We start from the raw sequence: 25850 nt of genomic DNA, 5'->3' as shown, positions 1-25850 counted from the left end.
AAGAATACTGGAGTGGGTTGCCATTTCCTCTTCTAGGGGATCTTCCCAACCCAGGGATCGAATCTGTGTCTCCTGCATTGGCAGGCAGATTCTTTACCAGTGAGCAACCTGGGACTAACCATATGTCAGTCACTGTTCTAAGTGCTTACATATGTTAATACATTTCATCCTCACCACAGTCTTACAATGGAGAAGGAAATGGCAACCCACTCCAGTGATCTTGCCTGGAGAATTCCATGGGCAAGGCAGCCTGGCGGGCTACAGTCCATGGGGTCACAAAGAGTCAGACATGACTGAGTGACTAACACACACACACACACAGCCTTACAAAGTAGTACTCATATTTCTCTTCTATGTACTATGCAAAGGCATAGATTTTTAGTTTTCTAACAGAAAAGATAGATGAATTAATATTTTATGCAACAAATGTTCGAGAAGTAGTAGAGATAATAAATACATTTGTGTCTTTAAGATACATCCTTAAAACTCTTGGGACTTCCCTGGTGGTCCAGTGGTTAAGAGTCTGCGTACAAATGCAGGGGACATGGATTCATTCCCTGGTCCAGGAAGATCCCACATGTTTTAGAGCAACTAGGCCCAGGGGCCACAACTACTGAGTCAGCACTCTAAAGCCTGTGGGTTGCAACAGATGAAGCCTACGTACCCACAACCTGTGCTTCACAGCAAGAGAAGCCACCACAATGAGAAGTCCCAGCTCACTGCAATTAGAAAAGTCCATATGAACACTAAGGACAGAGCAAAGTCAAAAATAAATTAATTTTTAAAATTTTAAAAAAGACACCAGAACACAATTAAAGAAAAAATTTTAAGTATTTATTCATGTAATTTATATACATACTATAATCTTAAGGGGCTTCCCAGGTGGCGCTAGTGATGGAGAGCCCACCAGCCAATGCAGGAGACAGGAGATGTGGGTTTGATCCCTAGTCGGGAAAATCCCCTTGAGGACATGGCAACCCATTCCAGTATTCCTGCCTGGAGAATCCCATGGACAGAGGCAGCCTAGTGAGCTACCATCCATAGGGTCACAAAGAGTTGGACACAACTGAAGTGACTAAACACAACATGAAAGTGAAAGTGAAAGTCACTCAGTCGTGTCTGACTCTTTGTGACCCCATGGACTATACAGTCCATGGAATTCTCCAGGCCAGAATACTAGAGTGGGTAGCCTTTCTCTTCTCCAGGGGATCTTCCCAACCCAAGAACCGAACCCAGGTCTCCCGCACTGCAGGCTGATTCTTTACCAGTTGAGCCACAAGGGAAGCCCAAGAATACTGGAGTGGGTAACTTATCCCTTCTCCAGGGGATTGTCCTGACCCAGGAATTCAACCAGGGTCTCCTGCATTACAGGTGGATTCTTTACCAATTGGACAACATAAACACACATAATCTTAAGACTTCCTACCATGAATTAAGTTTTTAATCATATCAGGTGTGCCTCTAAGTTTTTCCCTTGCCCAATCTAATTTAATCTTTTGGCACCAGTAAGTATCCTTCATCAATCAGAATGGGTGAGATTAAGCTGCCTTAACATACAAGTGGAATAGCCCAGTGACTTAATGAACACAAGTTGCTCTCTTCTACCAGGTAACCCAGGTGGGCTTGCTGAGGCTGTAAATGTGTCCGAGGACATGGCTAGATCTTGTGGCAGGGGGACAGAGCCCATATATACCTTGTGCTGCTCCCCTGACCCTTCAGTTTGAAAGTGATACTCATGCCGTTTCCATACTTACTTCTTTGGTTGGAAAAAGTCATGTGGTCATGACTCAATTCAATAGCTTGGGAATGTATAGTTTTTTGACAGGATGAGGGACCAAGAAGAGAGCATTGAATTAAGGAGACTGGAAATGCAATCTGTCACAGCTTCTTCCTCTTAAGAGGAAATTTGGACATTACAAGGTTAAGTAACTTGTCCAAGGTCACACAGCTGGTAAGTCGTTAGACTCAGATTCAAAGAGTTTGATTGCCAAAGCATACTACAGTTGTGGTGCATGGCTCTGTCCTGCCAGAATGTGGTTAAAAGCTCTGAGATTCCTCTGGCATTGAGAAAACATAAAGTATTAGGTTTCCCAAAGGTATTTATAGAAAATCCATGCTCATTGGAAGTATTTTACGTTAATAATGAAATTCAGCATTTTTTCCCTTTCGTTTCTCCCTTCATCTGGCCATCTCACAATCAAGACTTCCATCTTTACACTCAATTCTCATCTGTTTCTTCCTGCACAACCAAATCTATGTGATTATTGTGATTATTTGATGATAGAAATGGTTAGGAAAAGCACAGCAATATTTAATGAAACATAAGACTCCATGAGGTAATGGGAAAACAACATACAGCATTTCCTAACTTTGAAAATAGAGGACAATTTGGTTCCAATCATGGTGATTTTAGTTCCTAAGATTAATTTACATTGTTTTGCTCTCTAGCTAAAGAATTCTGGTGGATTCTGAAATCACTCATTTTTCTTTAATTACTATGAGATATCATAATACCAGTTAATTAAGAAATCTTTCACAATGCTTGAGGACAAAATCTTTTATGCATACTTAATACTCATAATAGCATTTGTGACATTTATATGGTTCTCTCTAGAGAATTTATAGTGTATGGATATTACATAGATTATTTCTTTATATGGAATAAATTTTCTATAGATTTGGATCATTCTTCCCACTCCATAGCTATGTACTTATGTTTTAAATAAATGAATAGGTTCTTAAATGTATTTTTAGAAATAATGCAGAAAAATTTAATTTTAAAAATAATGTAGAAAAAAGACACTTGCTCCTTGGAAGAAAAGCTATGCCAAACCTAGACAGTGTATTAAAAAGCAGAGACATTACTTTGTCAACAAAGGTCCATATAGTCAAAGCTATGGTTTTTCCAGCTGTCATGTATGGTGTGAGAGTTGGACCAGTTGAGTGACAAAGAATTGATGCTTTTGAACTGTGGTGTTGTAGAAGACTCTTGAGAGTCTCCCTTGGACAGCAGGAGGTCAAATCAGTCAATCCTGAAGGAAATCAGTCCTGAATATTCTTTGGAAGGATTGATGCTGAAGCTCCAATCCTCTGGCCACCTGATGCAAAGAGTTGACTCATTAGAAAAGACCCTGATGTTGGGAAAGATTGAAGGCAGTGGGAGAAGGGGACGACAAAGGACAAGATGATTGATTGGCATCAATGGACATGAGTTTGAGCAAGCTCCAGGAGATGGTGAAGGACAGGGAAGCCTGGTGTGCTGCAGTCCACAGGGTCGCAAAGAGTCAAACACGACTGACTGACTGAACAACAAAACAACAATCTTAGGCTTGCATATTATTTTGTTAAATGTCTTGGGTGCATAACAATTATAACATAAAGCACATACTTGGCAGTGCTTGAAACTGCCTGTTTATTCCTTACTTTTTCATAGCTGCATTTGGCAGGACTTCCTGGGTGGCACTTGTGGTAAAGAACCTGCCTCCTGAAGCAGAAGATGTAAGTAAGAGACCTGGGTTTAATCCCTGGGTGGGGAATATTCCCTGGAGGAGGAGATGGTAACTCACTCCAGTATTCTTGCCTGGAGAATCCCATTGATAGAGGAGACTGGCAGGCTATGGTCCATAGTGTCGCAAAGTCTAACACCACTATTTTGACTTAGCATGCACTCAGGAGGTGTGCATGCATACGGTAGTAGGGGTTGGAGGAAGACAAAAGCTGAGAAAACTATTTTGAAGATGCAAGTAGGAAATAAATGATAGCTTATTTAGAATACTGTTCCTAAAATGTTAAAATCTTCAAAATGCTGTAATATTATATAGCAATTGTGGTTGATCAAATTGAATCTTTTTATAACATTGGGCACCTCTAGTGTAATTCTTCCCTTCTTAAATATAAACTTTCTGATGTGTGTGCTCACTTGCTCAGTCATGTCCGACTCTGCAACCCCATGTAGCAGAACTGTAGCCCTCCAGGCTCCTCTGTCCATGGGGTTCTCCAGGCAAGAATACCGTAGTGGGTTTCCAATTCCTATTCCAGGGGATCTCCCAACTGAGGGATCAAATCTACATCTCCTGCATCTCCTGCATTGCAGGCAGATTCTTTACTGCTGAGCCACCACGGAAGCCCCAAACTTTCTGCGGGTAGGAGCATGTGTGCAACACTTGGCTGGAAGTATATACCCTATGTTATGTATTGGATAGATGAATGAATGTATCTTATAAAGAGTGACAATGTTCCTGCCATAGAAATTCAGTTCAGTTCAGTCGCTCAGTAGGGTCTGACTCTTTGCAACCCCACGGACTGAAGCACGCCAGGCTTCCCTGTCCATCACTAACTCCCGGGGCTTACTCAAACTCATGTCAACTGTGTTGATGGCATCCAACCATCTCATCCTCTGCCGTCCCCTTCTCCTCCCTCCTTCAACCTTTCCCAGCATCAGGGTCTTTTCAAATGAGTCGGTTCTTTGTGTTAGGTGGCCAAAGTATTGGAGCTTCAGGTCCAGCATCAGTCCTTCCAATGAATATTCACGACTGATTTCCTTTAGGATTGACTGGTTGGATCTCCTTGCAGCCAAGGGACTCTCAAGAGTCTTCTCCAACAACACAGTTCAAAAGCATCAATTCTTCAGCACTCAGCTTTCTTTATAATCCAACTCTCACTTCCATATAAGACTATTGGAAAAATCATAGCTTTGACTAGATGGATCTTTGTTAGCAAAGTAATGTCTCTGCTTTTTAATATGCATAGAAATTATATTGACATTACCTTGGAGTTATTTTTGTGCAATAAGTATAAATATAATCAATTTAAGATTATTTTTTAATGGTAAAATATATTATCTTGAGATAAAAATTATGCTGAAAAAGCAATATACTTTAAAATAAATTTTAGGATAAATATTCACAAAATACAGAAGTTATTTTGAGCTGTTTTTTCTTTTTATAGTTGACTTTCTGTAATAGTTTTACAATTCACTCTTGAGTAATAAATGTTCACTATTTCTGGTTTCAGAAGGTTAACAGCATTATAGGATTCTGTTGAACTTTACAGGCACTGAGTTCAGATTTCCACAGTCACAAGAACATTTAGCTGGAGAACAGATTTGCCTTTCTTAAATATTTTCTTAGACAATCTGACTGCTAGGCCATGTCTCATTCATATTATTTTCACTGGAAATAGAGTCATCCAAGAACAAATTAAACTTTTTTATTCCAAGTTATTTTCTGATGTATTTACCAGATTGCTTTATAGTACTAGTCCATTTGACTAGATATTTATGGGTTTTTATAACAAAAATTCAGTATAAAACAAGGCAGTGTTCAAGTGGAATATGGTTATTGTTTGCCTTATAACTTCATGATACCAAAAAATATCTGTAAAAGTTGCAGCTATAGAGTTTACTTTTGTTTCTTTCAATGTGCATGGATATGAAGCTGGATTTATTAACTATATACGTTTGTATAATGTTATGCATTTAAAAAAGAACTGGTCCCTGGATTCCATATGTTCAGAAGGGCCTTGTGCTTCATTAAAACACTATGACAAAAAGAATTAATTTTTTTGTGAACTGCATTTTTTTTTTTTTTTTGAAAGAAAGCAGAGAGTTTATTAAGTTATTTTAACTGGTGGAGGTACTTACATTTTGAAACAATAATATAAAGCCTTTCTTCCCATCCTCTTTTCTTGATTACAATATATATTTAACTATTCAATTCAAGGCCTCTGGCAAAATACAGAACCTTAAATTCAGCTCAATGCAATTCAAACTTGTAAAAATATTGATTAATTTTAATAATGTGAAAAATAATGTGTTTTTTTTATTTTTTTATTTTATTTTATTTTTTTTAAATCTTTTTTTGTTTTATTAGTTGGAGACCAATCACTTCACAACATTTCAGTGGGTTTTGTCATACATTGATATGAATCAGCCATGGATTTACACGTATTCCCCATCCCGATCCCCGCTCCCACCTCCCTCTCTACCCGATTCCCCCGAGTCCTCCCAGTGCACCAGGCTGGAGCACTTGTCTCATGCATCCCACCTGGGCTGGTGATCTGTTTCACCATAGATAGTATACATGCTGTTCTTTTGAAATATCCCACCCTCACATTCTCCCACAGAGTTCAAAAGTCTGTTCTGTATTTCTGTGTCTCTTTTTCTGTTTTGCATATAGAGTTATCGTTACCATCTTTCTAAATTCCATATATATGTGATAGTATGCTGTAATGTTCTTTATCTTTCTGGCTTACTTCACTCTGTATAAGGGGCTCCAGCTTCATCCATCTCATTAGGACTGGTTCAAATGAATTCTTTTTAATGGCTGAGTAATATTCCATGGTGTATATGTACCACAGCTTCCTTATCCATTCATCTGCTGATGGGCATCTAGGTTGCTTCCATGTCCTGGCTATTATAAACAGTGCTGCAATGAACATTGGGGTGCACGTGTCTCTTTCAGATCTGGTTTCCCCAGTGTGTATGCCCAGAAGTGGGATTGCTGGGTCATATGGCAGTTCTATTTCCAGTTTTTTAAGAAATCTCCACACTGTTTTCCATAGCGGCTGTACTAGTTTGCATTCCCACCAACAGTGTAAGAGGGTTCCCTTTTCTCCACACCCTCTCCAGCATTTATTGCTTGTAGACTTTTGGATAGCAGCCATCCTGACTGGCGTGTAATGGTACCTCATTGTGGTTTTGATTTGCATTTCTCTAATAATGAGTGATGTTGAGCATCTTTTCATGTGTTTGTTAGCCATCTGTATGTCTTCTTTGGAGAAATGTCTGTTTAGTTCTTTGGCCCATTTTTTGATTGGGTCATTTATTTTTCTGGAATTGAGCTGCAGGAGTTGCTTGTATATTTTTGAGATTAATCCTTTGTCTGTTTCTTCATTTGCTATTATTTTCTCCCAATCTGAGGGCTGTCTTTTCACCTTACTTATAGTTTCCTTTGTAGTGCAAAAGCTTTTAAGTTTCATTAGGTCCCATTTGTTTATTTTTGCTTTTATTTCCAATATTCTGGGAGGTGGGTCATAGAGGATCTTGCTGTGGTTTATGTCGGAGAGTGTTTTGCCTATGTTCTCCTCTAGGAGTTTTATATTTTCTGGTCTTACATTTAGATCTTTAATCCATTTTGAGTTTATTTTTGTGTATGGTGTTAGAAAGTGTTCTAGTTTCATTCTTTTACAAGTGGTTGACCAGTTTTCCCAGCACCACTTGTTAAAGAGGTTGTCTTTTTTCCATTGTATATCCTTGCCTCCTTTGTCAAAGATAAGGTGTCCATAGGTTCGTGGATTTATCTCTGGGCTTTCTATTCTGTTCCATTGATCTATATTTCTGTCTTTGTGCCAGTACCATACTGTCTTGATGACTGTGGCTTTGTAGTAGAGTCTGAAGTCAGGCAGGTTGATTCCTCCAGTTCCATTCTTCTTTCTCAAGATTACTTTGGCTATTCGAGGTTTTTTGTATTTCCATACAAATTGTGAAATTCTTTGGTCTAGTTCTGTGAAAAATATCGTTGGTAGCTTGATAGGGATTGCACTGAATCTATAGACAGCTTTGGGTAGAATAGCCATTTTGACAATATTGATTCTTCCAATCCATGAACACGGTATGTTTCTCCATCTGTTTGTGTCCTCTTTGATTTCTTTCATCAGTGTTTTATAGTTTTCTATGTATAGGTCTTTTGTTTCTTTAGGTAGATATACTCCTAAGTATTTTATTCTTTTTGTTGCAATGGTGAATGGTATTGTTTCCTTAATTTCTCTTTCTGTTTTCTCATTGTTAGTATATAGGAATGCAAGGGATTTCTGTGTGTTAATTTTATATCCTGCAACTTTACTATATTCATTGATTAGCTCTAGTAATTTTCTGGTAGAGTCTTTAGGGTTTTCTATGTAGAGGATCATGTCATCTGCAAACAGTGAGAGTTTCACTTCTTCTTTTCCTATCTGGATTCCTTTTACCTCTTTTTCTGCTCTGATTGCTGTGGCCAGAACTTCCAACACTATGTTGAATAGTAGTGGTGAGAGTGGGCACCCTTGTCTTGTTCCTGATTTCAGGGGAAATGCTTTCAATTTTTCACCATTGAGGGTGATGCTTGCTGTGGGTTTGTCATATATAGCTTTTATTATGTTGAGGTATGTTCCTTCTATTCCTGCTTTTTGGAGCGTTTTAATCATAAATGAGTGTTGAATTTTGTCAAAGGCTTTCTCTGCATCTATTGAGATAATCATATGGTTTTTCTCTTTCAATTTGTTAATGTGGTGTATTACATTGATTGATTTGCAGATATTAAAGAATCCTTGCATTCCTGGGATAAAGCCCACTTGGTCATGGTGTATGATTTTTTTAATATGTTGTTGGATTCTGTTTGCTAGAATTTTGTTAAGGATTTTTGCATCTATGTTCATCAGTGATATTGGCCTGTAGTTTTCTTTTTTTGTGGCATCTTTGTCTGGTTTTGGAATTAGGGTGATGGTGGCCTCATAGAATGAGTTTGGAAGCTTACCTTCATCTGCAATTTTCTGGAAGAGTTTGAGTAAGATAGGTGTTAGCTCTTCTCTAAATTTTTGGTAGAATTCAGCTGTGAAGCCATCTGGTCCTGGGCTTTTGTTTGCTGGAAGATTTTTGATTACAGTTTCGATTTCCTTGCTTGTGATGGTTCTGTTAAGATCTTCTATTTCTTCCTGGTTCAGTTTTGGAAAGTTATACTTTTCTAAGAATTTGTCCATTTCATCCAAGTTGTCCATTTTATTGGCAAAGAGCTGCTGGTAGTAGTATCTTACGATCCTTTGTATTTCAGTGTTGTCTGTTGTGATCTCTCCATTTTCCTTTCTAATTTTGTTAATTTGGTTCTTCTGTCTTTGTTTCTTAATGAGTCTTGCTAATGGTTTGTCAATTTTGTTTATTTTTTCAAAAAACCAGCTTTTAGCTTTGTTGATTTTTGCTATGGTCTCTTTAGTTTCTTTTGCATTTATTTCTGCCCTAATTTTTAAGATTTCTTTCCTTCTGCTAACCCTGGGGTTCTTCATTTCTTCCTTCTCTAATTGCTTTAGGTGTAGAGTTAGGTTATTTATTTGGTTTTTTTCTTGTTTCTTGATGTAAGCCTGTAATGCTATGAACCTTCCCCTTAGCACTGCTTTTACAGTGTCCCATAGGTTTTGGGTTGTTGTGTTTTCATTTTCATTCATTTCTATACATATTTTGATTTCTTCTATGATTTGTTGGTTACTCAGAAGCGTGTTATTTAGCCTCCATATGTTTGAAGTTTTAACAATTTTTTTCCTGTAATTGAGATCTAATCTTACTGCACTGTGGTCAGAAAAGATGACTGGAATGATTTCAATTTTTTTGAATTTTCCAAGACCAGATTTATGGCCCAGGATGTGATCTATTCTGGAGAATGTTCCGTGTGCACTTGAGAAAAAGGTGAAGTTGATTGTTTTGGGGTGAAATATCCTATAGATATCAATTAGGTCTAGCTGGTCCATTGTGGCATTTAAGGTTTGTGTTTCCTTGTTAATTTTCTGTTTAGTTGATCTATCCATAGTTGTGAGTGGGGTATTAAAGTCTCCCACTATTATTGTGTTACTATTAATTTCCTCTTTCATACTCGTTAGTGTTTGCCGCACATATTGCGGTGCTCCTATGTTGGGTGCATATATATTTATAATTGTTATATCTTCTTCTTGGATTGATCCTTTGATCATTATGTAGTGTCCTTCTTTGTCTCTTTTCACATCCTTTATTTGAAAGTCTATTTTATCTGATATGAGTATTGCGACTCCTGCTTTCTTTTGGTCTCCGTTTGCATGAAATATTTTTTTCCAGCCCTTCACTTTTAGTCTGTATGTGTCTCTTGTTTTGAGGTGGGTCTCTTGTAGACAGCATATATAGGGGTCTTGTTTTTGTATCCATTCAGCCAGTCTTTGTCTTTTGGTTGGGGCATTCAACCCATTTACATTTAGGGTAATTATTGATAGGTGTGGTCCCGTTGCCATTTACTTTGTTGTTTTGGGTTCACGTTTATACAACCTTTCTGCATTTCCTGTCTAGAGAAGATCCTTTAGCATTTGTTGAAGAGCTGGTTTGGTGGTGCTGAATTCTCTCAGCTTTTGCTTATCTGTAAAGCTTTTGAATTCTCCTTCATATCTGAATGAGATCCTTGCTGGATACAGTAATCTAGGTTGTAGGTTATTCTCTTTCATTACTTTCAGTACGTCCTGCCATTCCCTTCTGGCCTGGAGGGTTTCTATTGATAGATCAGCTGTTATCCTTATGGGAATCCCTTTTTGTGTTATTTGTTGTTTCTCCCTTGCTGCTTTTAATATTTGTTCTTTGCGTTTGATCTTTGTTAATTTGATTAATATGTGTCTTGGGGTGTTTCGCCTTGGGTTTATTCTGTTTGGGACTCTCTGGGTTTCTTGGACTAGGGTGGCTATTTCCTTCCCCACTTTAGGGAAGTTTTCAGCTATTATCTCCTCGAGTATTTTCTCATGGCCTTTCTTTTTGTCTTCTTCTTCTGGGACTCCTATGATTCGAATGTTGGGGCGTTTCACAGTGTCCCAGAGGTCCCTGAGGTTGTCCTCATTTCTTTTGATCCTTTTTTCTTTTTTCCTCTCTGCTTCATTTATTTCCATCATTTTATCTTCTACCTCACTTATCCTATCTTCTGCCTCCGTTATTCTACTCTTCGTTCCCTCCAAAGTGTTTTTGATCTCATTCATTGCATTATTCATTTTTAATTGACTCTTTTTTATTTCTTCTAGGTCTTTATTAAACATTTCTTGAATCTTTTCAATCTTTGTTTCCAGGCTATTTATCTGTAACTCCATTTTGTTTTCAAGATTTTGGATCATTTTTATTATCATTATTCTAAATTCTTTTTCAGGTAGATTCCCTATCTCCTCCTCTTTTGTTTGACTTGGTGGGCATTTTTCATGTTCTTTTACCTGTTGGGTATTTCTTTGCCTTTTCATCTTGTTTAGATTGCTGTATCTGGAGTGGGCTTTCTGTATTCTGGAGGTCTGTGGTTCCTTTTTATTGTGGAGGATTAACCCAGTGGGTGGGGTTAGACGATTGGCTTGTCAAGGTTTCCTGGTTAGGGAAGCTTGCGTCAGTGTTCTGGTGCGTGGAACTTGATTTCTTCTCTTTGGAGAGCAATGGAGTGCCCAGTAATGAGTTTTGAGATGGGCCTATGTGTTAGGTGTGTCCTTGGGCAGCCTGTATGTTGATGTTCAGGGCTATGTTCCTGCGTTGCTGGAGAATTTGCGTGGTATGTCTTGCTCTAAAACTTATTGGCTCTTGGGTGGTGGTTGGTTTCAGTGTAGGTATGAAGGCTTTTGGACAGTCACTTATTATTTAAAGTTCCATGTAGTCAGGAGTTTTCTGGTGTTTTCAGGTTTTGGGCTTAAGTCTCCTGCCTCTGGATTTCAGTTTTATTCTTCCTGTAGTCTCAGGACTTCTCCAACTATACAGCCCTCCTTTCGAAGACAATGGGCTGCTTTTCTGGGCGCCTGATGACCTCAGCTAGCGATCAGAGGTTGTTTTGCGAAGTTTGGTCTGCGTTCAGTTATTCTTTTGATGAATTTGTAGGAGAGAAAGTGGTCTCCCCGTCCTACTCCTCCGCCATCTTGGCTCCTCCTCCAATTTTTTTTAACATATTAATTTTTCTCATGTAAACCTCTTAAGAACCATATGTTGCAGGCAGAATAGTTGGTTAACTTCTCAAGTTAGTAAAACTAAAGCTTAGAAAGATTAAGCGACCTCTAAAGTTTACAACGTTAGTGAAAACAGAGTCAAGACTTCCAAATTCAGCTCCACCTTCTTTCCTATCTCTTTCTTTTTTCTACCTTCTTTCTACCTTTTCTTTTCATGCATGGCACTTGATCACCAAAATGTACAATCCAATAAACTATTAGCTTCTTTAGGACAGGAACAAATTCCCCCTTGGCATTGTTAATATAGATCTTCCTTGATTTACAATGGGTTTACCTCTTGATAAACCCACCATAAGTTGAAAATATTATACATAAAAATGCATCACATATACCTAACCTACTGAACATCAAAGCTTAACTTAGCCTACCATAAGTGTTCAAAACACTTATATTAGCCTACCACTGGGCAGAATTATCTAACACAAACCTATTTTATGATAAAGTGTTGAATATTTCATGTAGTTTATTGAATACTATACTGAAAGTGAAAAACACTCTGGTTGTCTGGGTACAGAATTGTTGTAAGCATATTGGTGGTTTACTCTCATGATCTTGTGGCTGACTGGGAACTCCAGCTCATGGGCACTGCCCAGCATCATGAGAGAATATCATATTGCATATAATTAATTTAGGAAAATATAAAAATTCAAGATTTCTACTGAATGTGCATATTTGCACCATCATAAAGTCAAAAAATTGTGTCAAACCATGTAAGTAGGAGACTGTCTGTAGTATTTTAACTCTTCCCCTTGTACTACATTTTGCAAAATTCTGCAAAGATGATTTTCCTGAAATACAATTCATTAATTTGATGATTGTTCAAAACAAAATTTTAATTCTTAATCTCCAGGATATTCTAGAGTCTGGTATCAAACTTTTTTCCCCTTTTGCTTTCTCCCTACTTTTGTAGCCAAACAAAGCTAATTCTTCTTTCTTACACATAATTTCCTGGTAATTTATCTTTGCTCAATCTCTTTTCCCTCATGTCTGGCACTTTATCCCATCATGCTCGAGCTATCTGATGAAGCAATACTCAAGCAACACTACTTTTTTTTTTTTCTGATTTTCCATTTCTTGTTCTCTCCCAGCACCTCACCCAAGCGATCTTTTCATATAATGTGCTCTGGTACCATTTTATCTGCCGGCTTCTTATGACACCACTTGGTTTCTAAATAATGAGCTCCTACTTTGTGGCAGTCACTTTCACGTAACCCAGGGTAGGGGTGGGGGCAGGAAAACGCAACCTGATTTGCTAAGTAAGTAAAAGACTAACACATCGTGTGGTAGAGGCAGCATCATGCCAAGATGCTATGGGTAATTTGGCAAACAACTAAAGACTGAAATAGAGAATGTAAAAGAGAAAGTTGAAGGCATAGGGGTTAAGAAGGGAGAGGAATGAGTGCCAAGTTGCTGATGAGCTACATGCATCATGATAATAATTTGAGATGTTTTTCAAACTCTCTCTTAAACATCTTACTGCCACTATTATATATATTATATACTACTATCACTATTATAAAAATTCTGCTTTACAACTATGTAAGGCAGTTCCCTTATGACCTTGAGGGAGGTATTCAATCCCTTTATTAGGCTTAAATATCTTTATTTATTTATTTACTTTTGGTTGCGCTGGATCTTCATTGCTGTGTGCAGGCTTTCTCGAGCTGCAGCGAGTGGGGACTACTCTCTAGTTATGGTACAAGGGCATCTCATTGCCATGGTTTCTCCTGTTGCAGTGCACAGGCTCGAGGGCACATGGACTTCAGTGGTTGCAGTACCGAGGCTCAGTACTTATAGCTTCTGGGCTCAGTTGCCCCAAGGCATAAGGGATCTTCCAATATCAGGGATCAAACTGCTGTCTTTTGCATTGCGAAGTAGATTCTTAACCACGGGACTACCAGGGAAGTCCTAAAAGTCTTCTTAAAAAAATAATATATTAAAACCTGCTTAAGGATTTCCTAAAGGAAATCAATCCTGAATATTCATTGGAAGGACTGATGCTGAAGCTGAAACTGATTCTTTGGCCCCCTGATGCGAAGAACTGATTCCTTGGAAAAGACCCTGATGCTGGGAAAGATTGAAGGTGGGAGGAGGAGGGGGGGATGAGATGGTTGGATGGTATCATCGACTCAATGGACATGAGTTTGAGTAAACCCCGGGAATTGGTGATGGACAGGGAGGCCTAACATGCTGCAGTCCATGGAGTCGCAGAGTCAGACACGACTGAGTGACTGAACTGAACTGAAACCTGCTTAAAGTTTGCAAATACTGTAATATGATATGAAGCTGAAAATAGCAAGAATTAAGTGGTTACAAATGTGAATTCTTTGAGCCTTAGTTGTATAGTGGTAATGAGATCAAGTAAAATGAGATGGAAAGGTGAGACCCAAATCACACAGCTACTTCATCACACTGTCTAGGAAGCTTCTTGGTATTAGTTGAGACTGTGAGAAGAAATTTTAATTTTCAAGATTGAATCAAAGTAAGATGTCAAAGAATGTAAAGGTACTTTTTTTTTTTTTCCAATTGGGATTTCTTTTCTGTGCTGAATTAAGCTTTGCTTTATCACTTTTCAAAATATCACATCCAGGAAAAAGTAAATGAATGATATTTTATGAAATTAACATGCTTGTAATATTTTCTCTGCAGTAAAATTAATAAAAGGAGGTCACAAATTCAGTCAGGTAAGACAATTACTAATATTACCTGTGATATCAAGCATAACAAACTGTGGAATTCAGTGCAAGTCCAAATAATGTATCCAAAGATTAAAAATGTACCAATGAAAAATTGCTTTAAATCTGTAGTCAAAATTATACATTAGAGACTGGAAATTTGGATTAAAAACATAAATTTGCTTCTAGTACTTCTTTGTTCATAAAATTACTTATTTAATTTCTCTGGACCAGTATTCTACCTATACAATAAAAGGATTTTACCAGACCAGTGGTCTTTTAAACAAAATGTACATATGTAAGTAGTCCGTTATTTCCATTTGAAAGTGTGACACTATGTCTCTTAGAATTATACACACTAAAATTTACATTAATTTCCAGACCTTCTATTTGAGGAAATCTATAAAGTTTCTTCCATCTCCTTCTTCCAACTTCCATAGCTTTGTAAATTAGGCTACCTTAATTTTGCAGATTCTATATTGTATGAGAATTTCTTTAACATTATTTTATTTTATAAGAGTCTTACTTTGGAATTTAAAAAGCTAATATATTTTGCCTTCAGTGAGTGAACTCAAATAAGTAAAATTGTGAATTCTTAGGAATTTGGATACTACAATTTCATATGCTTTGTAAAGTCAAATTCAGTAAGGTACTGAATCTTACTCAGTGGTAAGGAATTTATCTATATGATGTCTCATACACAAAGAAACTCTCAAGCTATTATAACTCATATTTTAGACAGTGCAAACTTCAGGCAAAACTCCTTTAAATATTATGTAGGAATCAGAATATATTTCTTAGTTACACGCTATAATACCATTATGCAAGAGATACTTAACATATGGACCAATTTTGACAGAGGAGGGATTTTTCAGCTTCTACTGTAAAAATTTACTGAGTTCTAGGGAGCCAGCTATTTTCTAAAGCTTTGCATGCAATGGGATTTGCAGCTATATTATGTTTAAAAAAAACACAAGACAAAACAAAACTATCATCAATTTAAAGGCTTTCCAGGTGGCACTAGTGGTAAAGAAGCCGCCTGCCAGTGCAGGAGATGTTAGAGACTCTGGTTTGATCCCTCAGTCGGGAAGATGCCCTGGAGGAAGAAATAACAACCCACTCCAGTACTGTTGTCTGGGAAATCCCATGGACGGAGGAGACTGGTGGGCTACAGTTTATAGGGTCACAAAGACCTGGACACGACTCAGTGGCTTAGCATGCAATAAAGGCACATATTCACAAAATGCCATAAATCTACATAGTCATTATCTTCTGTTAAAATGTGTAACTTTATTACATACAACTAATGATGAATACAGATTATCCTTATGACTATGCTGTAATGCAAAGCAGTTGAAGAGGCACATAACGAATTGCTCCATTTCATCTTTTTCTAACAGAAGGCATATTTAAAAAGCAAGGTAAATATATACATTAAAAGTTTTCAACATCAAAGTTGGTTACTGAAGCTGAAAATTCTTATCAGTACAAGTGATAATACTTGTTATGACTTTAATCCAAGTAGACTGTATTCTAATGATCAAATTGATTTTAAAATTAATGTCAATTTTCAAAGCACATGGAGTTGAAAAGACAACAGGATGGGTTAAAACATTCTGTAGAACAAGACCGGCAGGGTTTGAATGCTGGCTCCAAACCACTGCTGTGACACTTGCTAGTTGTGTGGTCTTGGCAAGACACTTGAATGCTTATGTCCTCAGCTGTGAAAGGGAATGACTATGGTGCCTAGTCTCTAAGATTATTGTGACAGACAGATGGGGTGAAAGACTCATTGGAAAAGACTGATGCTAGGAAAGATTGAAGACAAAAGGAGAAGGGGACAGCAGAGGATGAGATGGCTAGATTGCACCACCAACTCAATGGACATGAATTTGAGCAAACTCTGGGAGATAGTGAAGGACGGAAGAGTCTGGTATACTGCAGTCCATGGGGTCGCAAAGAGTCAGACATGACTTAGCGACTGAACATCAAAGATGGGATGATATGTATGAAACAGAATAGTGTCTGGAAGATGGTATGTGCCTCTGTGCTAAGTCGCTTCAGTTGTGTCCGATCCTGTGGGACCCCATGGACTGCAGCCCGCCAGGCTCCTCTGTCCATGGGATATCCCAGGCAAGAATGCTGCGGAAGGTTGCTAATTCCTCCTCCAGGGGATCTTTCTGACCAAGGACTCAAACCCGTGTCTTTTACATCTTCTGCATTGGTAGGTGGATTCTTTACAACTAGCAACACCTGGGAAGCTCCTGGATAATGTTAGTTGCTATAAAGTACTTGTTGTTATTAATATTATTACTACTATTATTATATTTTGTCTTGACATATGAGTAGGTTTAAGTTTATATTAAAGCCACACTTACAATTTCATGTTCCAACTTTCTTTATCACCAAGACACAAAATGTTGATTGACAGAAATAAAAATGAGATTTAAAGTAGCTCCTCATTTCATTATTAGCAAAAGCCAATTGCCTTGTATTTTTAAGTTACACACTCCATTGAGTAAAATTAACTTTATTGAAATCTTATCTTTTCACCAGAAAATAATATATCTACACAGATAGATTTGCATCTTATTCTAAGGGATCTGAGGACACTAGGTTAAGAAATTCTTATATAGTTAAAAATTTTTAGTAAGGTTTGTTTATTGTTTCTCTGATGAAAATAATGAGTAGTTTTAATATGTTTAAGAAAAATTCACCTTCTCAGTGTATAATCTCTCTATATAAATAATTACTTATATTTAATTATTTAAATCACATAGCATGATAAATGCCTTATTATTCTTTCTCCATGAAATACTTTAAAGTTTTAACAATTAATTATATAGTTATAGGGACAACATTTTATGCCAAAGACAGCTCTCAGATGCTAATGAAAAGGTCACATATATATGGATACCAACTCAGCTGGGAAGGGTTGGAAGAAATACTGATTACATCAGTTACCAAATGATGACATACCTAGTCCCCATGAAGTATTTATTTACAGCAATTGTACTGAGGCTTTTTTCTCTCTAGAAAAACAATTCCTGCTGAGCATATATTTTTTGCCTCTAACATCACTTTACTGTGATGATCACTGCAGTGATTAAACTTGCTTTTATATCATTAGTCTGTGCTTTAGATAGTAAAACTAAAATTCTCATTTCATAATTTAAAAATACCAGTGAGCTCAATTCAATTGATTTTCATTTCCAAGGCTATGGGTGTAGGTAACAGAATACTCCTCTCTGTACTCTGCCTACTGTAATCCTGAAATTTCATCCCCTTCCAAATTCCTCCCATTTATTGTTGCTCTCTTTGAGGAGGGCTTATGAATTGGTCCAAAAACATCCCTACTGAAAGATCATCTGAATGTCACTATTTTATGTGTCCTCAAAATAAAGGACTTCATTTTCAGCTGTTGGCACTATGGCAATTTGTGTATGTAAACTTGTTCCTTATCTACTTGCTACTTTAGAGAACAAATATGCTTAGAGCCCTCAGCTCTGGGTTCACTCTTTTTCATGAGTCTATATGGTGGCACATAGGTAAAGATTCCACCTGCAATGCAGGAGACTTGGGTTTGATCCCTGGTTTGGGAAGATCCCCTTGGGAAGGAAATGGCAACCCACTCCAGTATTCTTGCCTGGGAAATCCCTTGGACAGAGGAGCCTGGTGGGCTATAGTCCATGGAGTCGCAGAGTTGGACATGACTTAGTGACTAAGCAATGTAAATAAGGATGAGCTTTTAGAATAGAAAAAGAGAACTTCATAAAACCTGCCCATTCCTTGAAGTTAACCCCCAAAGTCAATGACTTATGTGTAAAATTCGATGAATAGTGACACATGTCTGCAGATTGGTACCCACTCCAACTATCAAAAGATGAAAAGTGAAAGTTGTTCAGTCCTGTCTGACTCTTTTGTGACCCCATGGACTATACAGTTCATGGAATTCTCCAAGCTAGGATACTGGAGTGGGTAGCCATTCCCTTCTCCAGGAAGGAGATCTTCCCAACCCAGGGATCAAACCCAGGTCTCCTGCATTGCAGGTGGATTCTTTAAGGGCTGAGCCACCAGGGAAGCCCCTTTCAAAAGATAGAATGTTTCTATCTACCCCTCCCCCACCCCAAAGCTTCTTTGTGCTTCTTTGCAATCAATTTCTTCTATTATCCAGGGTCTGAGCAGCCACCAATCTGCTGCTACTATATTTTTAGCCTTTTCTAGAATTTCACTTAATGGAATTATAAAGTATGTAATGTTTTGTATGTGTTCTTGTACCTAGCAAAATTCTTCTGCGATTCATCCTTATTTCTGCATCATATTGTAGCATACTCCTTTTAACGGCAAAATATGAATAGTATTTCACTGTGTGAATAGACCACAGTTTACTAATCCATTGATTAATTGATGAGAATTTAGTTTGCTTCCAATTTTAACCATCATAAATATAGTTTCTATGTACATTCATGTAAAAGTCTTTTTGTGGACATATATGGTCTTGAGTCATTTCAAGGAGTGTTTTGATATGTCATATGATTGTAGTGCCTTCAATTTTATAAGAATTCTTCAGATGTTTTCCAAAGATGATCATGCCTGTTTCCACCAGCAATGTCTGGATATTCCATTGTTTCTCATCTTGCCAACATTTGTTGCTGTCAATCTTTTAAATTTAAAGTCTTTCCAGTTAATGTATGTTTTTACCGTATCATGCTCAATTGTATTTGACTCTTTGTGACCCTGCGGACAATAGCCTGCCAGGCTCCTCTGTCCAGGGTGATTCTCCAGGCAAGAATACTGGAGTGGGTTGCCATTTCCTCCTCCAGGGGACCTTTCTAACCCAGGGATCAAACCTGTATCTCTTGAGTTTCTTGTATTGCAGGTGGATTCTTTACCCATTGAGCCATGACCATTGTTTTAATTTGCATTTTCCTATTAAATAATTGCATTTTCCAGTAGTCATGTATGGATGTGAGAATTGGACTATAAAGAAAGCTGAGTTCTGAAGAGATGATGCTTTTGAACTGTGGTGTTGGAGAAGACTCTTCAGAGTCCATTGGACTGCAAGGAGATCAAACCCATCAATCCTAAAGGAAATGAGTCCTGACTATTCATTGGAAGAACTGATGCTAAGGCTGAAACTCCAATCCTTTGGCCACCTGATGCGAAGAACTGACTGGGAAAGATCCTCATGCTGGGAAACATTGAAGGCAGGAGGAGAAGGGGGTGACAGAACACGAGATGGTTGGATGGTGTCACCGACTCAATGGACATCCATTTGAGTAAGCTCTGGAAGTTGGTGATGGATGGGGAAGCCTGTCATGCTGCAGTCCTTGAGGTTGCAAAGAGCTGGAGACAACTGAGGGACTGAACTGAACTGAATAAATAATAACGTTGAACTTCCTTTCATGTATAACTTCATCATTTACATATGTTCTTTGATGAAGTGGCTGATTAAAATCATTGTCCAGTTTTTACTGGGTTATTTTTAATTTTGCATTGTAAGAATTCTTTCTATATTGTGGATTCAAAATCATCTATCAGATTGAGGTTTTTAGACATATTTGATCCTGCCTGTGGTTTTTATTTTCTTAACAATGCTTTTAAAACTCTAACATTTTATATTTACATATATAATTGACTAACCTCTTTAAAGTACTGGAAAAAGTGGTCAGAACAGGTTTGTGTGTGTGTGTGTCAAAAAAAAAAAAGAAAATCAGCCATTATTTCTTCTTTCTCCCTTGTGTGTGTGTGTCAAAAAAATTAAACAGAAAATCAGCCATTATTTCTTGTTTCTCCCGTGTGTGTGTGTGTGTGTGTGTGTGTGTGCATTATGTTCCTCTCTCTCTCTTCTTTCTGGGATTTGAATTACACATGATATGTCCCACAAACCACTTATGCTTTGTTCATTTTTATTTTTTAAACTTTTCTTTCTGCACTTTATTTTGGAAATTCCTTCAATTCCACAGCTATTTTCTGTGTCTAGTCACTGTTAATATCTTTCAGAATATTTTTCATTTAGGTATAATACTGTTATCTGTAGAGTTTCCATTGAGTCTTTTGCATACCTTCTATTTTTCTTATCGTGCCATGCTTCATTTTACATCCATTAGCACATTTATAAGATTTATAATAAGGTTAAGGCTTCTGGCTACTAATTCTGTCATCTCAGTTATGTGTGATCCTGTCTCCATTCTTTTCTCCAAGTTATGGGCCATAATTTTTAGTGCCTTACAGTTTCTAATAGCATGGTAGATATTGTGAATTCTATATTTTAGGTTGCTGGTTCCCTTTAGTTATATTGTTTTTTTCCAGCCCAGAGTTAATTGGGGTGGCGGGGAGGGAGGTCACTTCCATCATTCTGAAGTTTTCTTTCATTTTTTAAGATAAGAGGATTTCATTCTAGGGATAATTTAACTTCACTGCTCAAGTTAAAACTTCTCAGAGCTCCATTCTGTGCCACATGTGCCATAGGGTCTCTCCCTTCAGGTATTTCCGTCACTTCAAATGTCACTGGTTTTTAAAATTTAAATGGATACCCTTTTAACTATGCTTTAAATAATTACAAAATGCTTAAGATACACTCGCTTCTATTTAGGAGAATGTTGTGATTATAGATAAGCAATGCTTTTGTTATTATTATAATGAACCTTGAAATAGAGGTAAGTAGATGGTGTCATGGGGACTTCCTTGGTGGCTCAGCCATAAAGAATCTGCCTGCAATGCAGGAGATGTAAGAGATGTGGGTTCGACCCCTGGGTTAGGAAGATCCCCTGAATGGGGGCAAGGCAACCCACTCCAGTATTCTTGCCTGGAGAATCCCATAAACAGAGGAGCTTGGTGAGCTGCAGTCCATAGGGTCGCACAGAGTCGGACACGATTGGAGTGACTAAGCAGCAGCTCCAGCAGCTGGTGTCGTGGGGCTTCCCAGGTGGCGCTGGTGGTAGAGAACCTGCCTACCAGCGCAGGAGGGGTGAGAACTGTGGGTTTAGTCCCTGGGTCGGGAAGATCCCTGAAGAAGGGCACGGCAACTCACTCCAGTATTCTTGCCTGGAGAATCCCACGGACAGAGAAGCCTGGCAGGCTACAGTCCAGGGTTGCAAAGAGTCAGACATGACTGCAGTGAGTTAGCATGCGCACATGCCCAGCTAGTATCATACAGCATGATCATACAGTATCATATCATCATCTGCTTGAGCAAACCAGTGTTTTCTTCCTGGATAAAGATATGCCCCCAGTTCCAGGGAAATGTGAGTTGATGAAGAGACAATTAAGCCAGAGCTATGGGGAAAAAAAAAACAACAAAAAACCATACATGCAAAATCCCAATCATTCTGGAGGGATGGGTAAATACAAAGATATAACTGAGGATTATGTAATATTTGAACAAAGTCCTTTATTGCAATTGTGAACATCAGAATTAACAAATAAGAAAAAAGAATTTGGAAAGGAAAAAGTGTCCATCTTCTATGCTGCTGACAAATTACAACACAGTGAGTGAAAACACACATATTTATTATTTCCTCTTTATCCAGGGTCTGAAGTCCTGGCAGGTCATGGCTGGATCCTCAGCTAAGGATCTAATATGGGCCCAATCAAAGTGTTAGTTAGGTGGCATTTACATCTATATGCTTGACTGGGAAAGACTCTGCTTCCAAGCACCTTCACATTGTTGGCAGAATTCATTCATTTGTGGGGTTGAACTGACGGTCTTATCTTCTGGCTAGATGTTGACTGGAGACTTCCTAAGCTCCTAGAGGTTTACACAGTTCTTAGAGTTGCCCTCAGCTGCTGGCCCATGATTTTTCTCAACATGGACACTTATTTCATCACATTAGCATGGAGAGTCTCTAAAGGGAGTCTACTAGCAAGAAGAGGCTTTATATAATGTAAGGTAATCATGGGAGAGAAAACACAAGGAACCTAGTGCAGAAAAAGAGTTAAGGGTGTTTTTAAATGGTGATTACAGTACTCTCTCAACTGTGCTTCTGCTTCTGGTTTTGGAAGACGCAGGCTCAAACTGGAATGAAAGAAAGAGGACCCCAGAGGAGATATCTCCAAAAAATGCCAGTTAAATGATGCATTTGGCATAGTAAACAGACAAAGCAAAACAGATGCAAGTATTAATTCCAGTGAAACCAAAAAGCTTTCCAAGAGAGAAAACAAATACTAAATATTGAATTCACCAAAATTAGAGTAAAATTATTTTGGAAGTTGGACAGAGGAAATATGTGCATATAAGCATATGGTTGGTGTAGGAAAAAAGACATCTGAATCTTCATATTCTGTATTAGGAAATCAATCATTTAATATCCAAAACTTGAAGAAAAAGGCAGTATAAATACATTATTTAACTATCTGACACTAAATATATGGAGGAATGAAAGAACTGAAAACCATTGCCTGTAGTGGGTAAACAGGTGCTGCATATACGAATGACAAGATTGACTGCTTTTTGTTATACTTTTCCTACTTTATTTGTTTTTAAAACTATATACTTGCATAATCATGATAAAAATAAAAATTAAGAATGAGTATAATGAGAACGTTAGCATTTTACTCCATATACCTTAACATTGTTTGAGTATTTTTCAAAAGCTGTGTCTTATATTTATTCTTAAAAAATAATGCATCTCTCTACTATCTCCAGAGCCTCTTGCATTGCTCTTCATCCTGTTCACAGTCCCAATTGTCTTGCTGCTCACACTGTCTGCACTGTTTGCTGAACCCAGGGTAGGCCAGGCCGGAGCTAAGAGGTTGGGAGAAGAAGCCTTAGGGACTGCAGACACGTGTATTCTCTCCTGACGGGCACAGCAGCCATAGCAGTATTCTCTCCTGGCTGACGTCGTAGCAGTATTCACGCTATATTCTCTCCTCTTGTGGCTGACCAACAGACACAGCTGTGATACGGCAGTAAAATGCCGCCACTTCTTTTGGCTGGAACTCATATATCCCTACAGCACAAAGGAGCTCGTGACCAAGTGACGCACATGCGCAGTGCTACAAATGAGCTCAGCTACAATGACTATGAACACCATAGTCATTACTTACAAAACGTGGGCCGAGAGAGCCTGAACATGCCATCTTGACTAATTCGTTCTCTCCCCATACCTATAAAGCTTTTTTTCTTTTTTCAATTTTTGTTGGAGTATAGATGATTTACAATGTTGTGTTGGTTTCTGCTGGTATAGCAAAGTTATACATCCACGTATATCCACCCTTTTCTTTTTCAGATTCTTTTCCATATAGGTTTCAGAGTATTGTGTAGAGTTTCTTGTTTTATGCAGTAGGTCCTAGTTTTTATTTATTTAACTAGTTTTTTTGGTCTCACCACATGGCATGCAGGATCTTATTTCCCCAAGGAGGCGTGGAAGCCATGCTGCCCGCAGTGGAAGTCCCTAAAGGCTTTTTTCAGTGAGTTCTAAGGAGACAGAATCTCCTGTGAGGATGAGATTGAATGGAAGAAATAGGATGGCTAGTGGGGAAGGGAGCTGGTATAGAGTTAGGAAGGATGCATTTCACTAGTGTTACAATTTTTCCCAGTCTAAGCGTTAAATTAGAAAAAAAAAGTAGGAAGTGGGCAGAGAAATTCATTAATGGCCTGCTAGGTGCTAAGCATTGCAGAGGTGCTTTACTGACATTTCTTCAGTATAACACTCTGAGATAGATGTTTTGATCTCCAGGTCACAGAACAGTGGTTTAATGATGAGAAGTTAAATAAACTGCTTAAGCAAATGAAGCCTCCCTTAGTTTCTAAGTAAGAACTGAAACCAAAGCCTTATTTGGCTCAAAAAGCCTCAGCTACATCTTCTTTATCCATTCCTCTGTTGGTGGATGTTGAGACTGCTTCCATATCCTGGCTTTTAAAAATAGTGCTGCAATGAACACTGGGATACATGTATATTTTTGAATTACGGTGTTCTCAGGGTATATGGCTCCTGAGAAATCTGTATGCAGGTCAAGAAGCAACAGTTAGAACTGGACATGGAACAGACTGGTTCCAAAAAGGGAAAGGAGTATGTCAAGGCTGTATATTGTTACCTTGCTTATTTAACTTACATGTGGGGTACATCATGCGAAATGCCGGGTTGGGTGAAGCACAAGCTGGAGTAAAGATTTCGGAGAGAAATATCAATAACCTCAGATAAGCAGATGACACCACTCTTACGGCAGAAAGTGAAGAACTAAAGAGCCTCTTGATGAAAGTGAAAGAGGAGAGTGAAAAAGTTGGCTTAAACTCAACATTCAGCAAACTAAGATCATGGCATCCAATTCCATCACTTCATGGCAAATAGATGGAGAAACAAAGGAAACAGTGACAGACTTTATTTTCTTGGCTCCAAACTCACTACAGATGGTGATTACAGCCATGAAATTAAAAGATGCTTGCTCCTTGGAAGAAAAGCTATGACCAATCTAGACAGCATATTAAAAAGCAGAGATATTACTTTACCAACTAAGGTCCATCTGGTCAAAGATATGGTTTTTCCAGTAGTCATGTATGGATGTGAGAGTTGGACTATAAAGAAAATGGAATTGATGCTTTTGAACTGTGATGTTGGAGAAGACTCCTGTGAGTCCCTTGGACAGCAAGGAGATCCAACCAGTACATCCTAAAGGAAATCAGTCCTGAATAGTCATTGGAAGGACTGATGCTGATGCCGAAACTCCAATCCTTTGGCCACCTGATGCAAAGAACTGACTCCTTTGAAAAGACCCTGATGCTGGAAAAGATTGAAGGCAGGAAGAGAAGGGGATGACAGAGGATGAGAAGGTTGGATGGCATTACAAATGCAATGGACATGAGTTTGAGTAGGCTCTGGGAGTTGGTGACGGACAGGAAAGCCTGGCGTGCTGCAGTCCATGGGGTTGCAAGAGTTGGACACGACTGAGCGACTGAACTGAACTGAACTGCACAGGGTATATGCCCAGGAGTGGGATTAATGGGTCATATGGCAGTTCTATTTTTAGTCTTTTTTAAGGAACCTCCATACTGTTCTCCATAGTGGTTGTATCAATTTAGATAGCTAGTGGGAAGCTACTGCATAGCACAAGGAGCTCAGCTCAATGCTCTGTGATGACCTAGATGTGTGGGATTTGGGGATGGGAGGGATGCTCAAAAGGAAGGGAATATATGTATACATATAGCTGAGTCACTTTGTTGTACATCAGAAACTAACACGAAATTGTAAAGCAAGTATACTCCAACTTTTTTAAAAAGAAAAAAACCTTCAGCTATAGGTGGGTCCAAAGTGATACGCTGCTTAGCATTAGTTCTTGGTGTGCAAAACTTGCTCCATTGATGCAGTGAAAATCTTCATTGTCTTAATTCAGGATGCCCTCTGCAATCTTGTTTATAATTCATCTCAAAATCAACAACTTGAAGGTAACTTTCAGTTTTACTCTTGTCAAATGTTGAAGCCCAGAATTCTATATCTATTTTTATTGAATCTGATT

This window comes from Dama dama, chromosome 25 (assembly GCF_033118175.1).
Source record: "Dama dama isolate Ldn47 chromosome 25, ASM3311817v1, whole genome shotgun sequence".
NCBI lineage: Eukaryota > Metazoa > Chordata > Mammalia > Artiodactyla > Cervidae > Dama > Dama dama.
The sequence above is the reverse complement of the archived record's forward strand: the minus strand, read 5'-3'. Positions refer to the sequence as shown.